Source organism: Tachyglossus aculeatus, chromosome 25, assembly GCF_015852505.1.
Source record: "Tachyglossus aculeatus isolate mTacAcu1 chromosome 25, mTacAcu1.pri, whole genome shotgun sequence".
Classification (NCBI taxonomy): Eukaryota; Metazoa; Chordata; class Mammalia; order Monotremata; family Tachyglossidae; genus Tachyglossus; species Tachyglossus aculeatus.
The window spans coordinates 2,526,338-2,530,862 of NC_052090.1; positions in this window are offsets into that span (position 1 = coordinate 2,526,338).

Below are 4,525 nucleotides of genomic sequence, written 5' to 3' on the forward strand. Positions count from 1 at the left end.
CCAAAACCTGCCGGTCTCACCTCTGCAACATTGCCAAGATCCACCCTTTCCTCTACATCCCAACCGCTACCCTGCTCGTTCAAGCTCTCATTCTATCCTGTCTGGTTTACTGTATCAGCCTCCTCTCCGATCACCCATCCTCCTGTCTCTCCCCACTTCAATCCATACTTCATGCTGCTGCCCGGATCATCTTTGTGCAGAAATGCTCTGGGCATGTTACTCACCTCCTCAAAAATCTCCAGTGGCTACCAATCAACCTACGCATCAGGCAGAAACTCCTCACCCTCGGCTTCAAGGCTCTCCATCACCATGCTCCCTACTACCTCACCTTCCTTCTCACCTTCTACAGCCCAGCCCTCACCCTCCGTTCCTCTGCTGCTAATCTCCTCACCGTGCCTCGTTCTCGCCTGTCCCGCCATCGACACCCGGCCCACGTCATCTCCCTGGCCTGGAATGCCCTCCCTCCCCACATCCGCCAAGCTAGCTCTCTTCCTCCCTTCAAGGCCCTATTGAGAGCTCACCTCCTCCAGGAGGCCTTCCCAGACTGAGCCCCCTCCTTCCTCTCCCCCTCCTGCCTCTCTCCATCACCCCCGCCATACCTCCTTCCCTTCCCCACAGCACCTGTATATATGTAGATATGTTTGTACGTATTTATTACTCAATTTATTTATTTTACTTGTACATATTCTATTTATTTTATTCCGTTAATATGTTTTGTTTTGTTCTCTGTCTCCCCCTTCTAGACTGTGAGCCCACTGTTGGGTAGGGACCGTCTCTATATGTTGCCAACTTGTACTTCCCAAGTGCTTAGTACAGTGCTCTGCACACAGTAAGTGCTCAATAAATAAGATTGAATGAATGAATGCTTTGCACATACTAAGTGCTTAATAAATGCCAATATTATTATTATTATTACACCCAAAGTAAAGGGGCAGGGGAATGTAGGCATCTTATCTGCTTCTGGTGAGTTTACTGGTGGAATGGCTCCCCTAGCAGTACACCTGAAGCATGGGCAGTGGGGAATAATAATAATAATAATAATAATTATGGCATTTATTAAGCTCTTACTATGTGCAAAGCACTGTTCTAAGCGCTGGGAAGGTTACAAGGTGATCAGGTTGACCCACGGGGGGCTCACAGTCTTCATTCCCATTTTACAGATGAGGTCACTGAGGCCCATAGAAGTTAAGTGACTTGCCCAAAGTCACACAGCTGACAAGTGACGGAGCCGCGATTTGAACCCATGACCTCTGACTCCAAAGCCCGGGCTCTTTTCCACTGAGCCACGCTGCTTCTCTATAGCAGTAAAGGTTATTATTGGACCAACTATGGGGCTCAGGTTCTTTTGCTACAGTAGAGAAAGTTACGGAAACTCTTGGCCAGAGTGGTAGATTTTCCTGTAACATACAGATACAGTCAGCCCACCATTAGGAAGCAGCATGGCCTAGTGGATACAGCACAGACCTGGGATTCAGAAGGTCATGAGTTCTAATCCTGGCTCCACCACTTGTCTGCTGTGTGACCTTGAGCAAGTCACTTATCTTCTCTGTTCCTCAGTTATCTCATCTGTAAAATGCATATTAAGACTGTTAGCCCCACATGGGACAGGGACTATATCCGACCCAGTTTACTTGTATCCACCAAAGCACCTGGCACATAGTAAGTTAACAAATAACAGAATTGTTATTATTATTATCTGGGAGGGGAGGAGAATAATAGTGAACAATTTTAGAAGTTGAGAGGGGATTGTGTGAAAAGCACAAGTAGATGGGGTGGATTAATAGAGCTGGGAGGGAATCTCCTCGTGAGAGACAGCTTAGAAGCATAAGAAAGAGGTGGAAGATATATTGAGGAGATGATGGGGAGATTTGGGGAAATTCATGCCTGATGACTTCAATTTTACCAAAGAAGTAGTTGGTGAGCTCATCAGGAGGTAGGGAGGAAAGTGATGGAGCGATTGGGGACTTCAGGAGGAAGTTGCATGTTTGGAAGAGCTGGTTGGGGTTTTGAAGTGTGAGTCAATGAATGAGGAGTAGTAGAGTTGTCGAGAAGAAAATAGAGCTGAGTTAAATCAAGAGTGTGTGAATTTGTAGTGGGAGAATTTGGTTTTACATCAGCTGTCTTCATCTGCTCAGGCACAAGATGGGAGGAAGCAGGTTGTGGCAGTAAGTGAAGTTGCATAGGGAAGGTTTGAGAGTAAAGAAGGGATGGGGAGTTGAGATTGGTGGAAAGGGTGGTGTTCAGCATATATACTCTTTTACACTGAAGGATGGGAGGGCTGAGGATAGTCCAGGTGAGATGGGATGACCTGGGATTGATGGAGTGGGTCTAAAGTACAGTGGTTGCAGTAGAGGGTGTGAACCAAATTCAAGGGCTGGTGGGGTGGATGTGGTGGCTAGTTACCAGATTGTGACTAATCAGAGTTGGTGAGCTTAGAGATGAGGCAATATTTGGGGATGATTAGGTCAGCCATGTATCCATACTGGTTAGTGGCTGAGGTGGGATCGAGCAAGGTGAATGGCACCCATAATAGGGGGTGGTGTGTGGGATGCTCATCTGCTTTTTCACACCCATCCACATGCTTGGGTGAAACTTGGCCATCTGTTGCATACAGTCCTCCTCGTGGTCCAATTTCCCCAGAATACCCAGCACACCCTTATTCTTCTACTGCACAGGGATGGGAAGGGTCATGCAGAGTCAAAGATTCACTGCACACCATATTGAGGGGAAGAGAAGGCAGAAGCAACATTCTCCTTGTGCCCTAGGGTGAGAAGACAACTGACTGCTTGGCCATTTAGTCTAAGGAACAAACTAGTAAGCTGAAGTTGTGGTTTCAGACAAAAACATCCTTCACTTGACCCTCCCTGTCCCCCTACCTGGTTCCACCGGCAGTAATTTCCACGGATTTATAGAGCAAATATGCCCAGGGAAGAATACGGCTTAGGAAGCACAGTATTTGCATGAACAGAGGTTAAAAGTGGGAATGTATGAAATGTGGTGGCAATATAATGAGGCTGTCATGTACATAATTGTATTCCATAATTGAATATGGTGTTGCATAGATTCATCATTAAACACTTCAGAACATGTCTTGGGGGGAAATGCTGAATACTTTCTCTATTCTTAAAACCAACGAGAGGCCAAGCTGTAAGGATCATGAATATTTTACTAAGATTGACTCAATCCAGCAAAGGGAAGGACGATATATTCACTCTAACAAGGTCATTAGAAATGCAGTTTCTCAAATGTGTGGAGACTCTTGGTGAGTGAATCAGCATTGAACAAAGCACATGTCTCTTTGAAGAAAGACTTCAGATTGCTCCCAGGTCCTGATGGTGCTAATGTCCCCAGCTTCATTATCAGTTACATGAAAGTGGGGTTGCAACGGTGGGTTTTGCCACATTTTAGATAGGTGTGAAATCCACTGAGCCTAACGTGACTAGTTTTTTCTGAATAGACCTTGTGATAAAACTTGTTGGGGCTTCCACAACTGCAGGGAAAGACAAGTTGTTATATTTCAAAAAATTAGCTCTATTTGAAAGCCTTTGCAAATTAAATATAGCAGTAGGTAAGCTTATGCGGCAGTCCTTGTGGGGAGAAGTCATGTCAAGGTTAGCAATTGGATAAGAAAAAGTGCTGGAATGGCTAGAAAATCTCAAATTCCTGTCTGCCAGGCAGCCATATTTACTAACAAGAGGAATCCATGGCAGAAGCTGAGCCATCAGTAAAATGAATGCAATGATAAACAGCATCCAAACCATCAAAAAGGCCAAATTCAAGGACTTTGAGGATAAAGAGACCTCTGGGAAAGTATTATAGTATTTTTAGTGGGACCAGGAGCCCCAGCTACATGTATCCACATGGGCAGCAAATTGATGCTTCTTTGAAGCTCTGATAGCAGGCAGCCATTAAGGCTGTGGCTGTGGCAAAAAGACACCATCAAGAGAGGTTTCAGGAAAATCACTGAGAGATGAAAAAACTGCTCATGGCCAAGTAACAAAGCCATCAAAAACAACACCTGGCATTACAATGTAGATGGCTGCAGAAACCTGTGAAAGTATGTAAAGCTAAACTTATGAAACCTGTGATGGCCAGTCAAAACTGAAGAGATCCAGTGAGATGCTCACCAGCTCCAATTTAAGAACTTCTTTTCAACCCAAAAGCTTTATGGGCTCATTCCCACATCAACCTAGTTATGTCTGCAAATTTCTGAACATAATCAAGTCCCTGTGTTTCCCCAACAATGAAACGTGCAAGAAATGTAAATGAAGGGAGGATTGATGGGAGTGGAGTCTTCACGGGGGATCGACGCATCACTTTCATTCAACCCATACATTTAATCTGTCACCAAGTCCTATCAGTTCTACCTTCTCAACATCACTAAAATCCACTCCTCCCCCTCCATCCAAACTGCTCTTACACTGACCCAGGCACTTATCCTATCCTGCCTTTACTGCTGCATCAGCCTCCTCATTAACCTCCCTGCCTCCTGGCTCCTCCTAAACTTCACTCTACTGTCCCTATA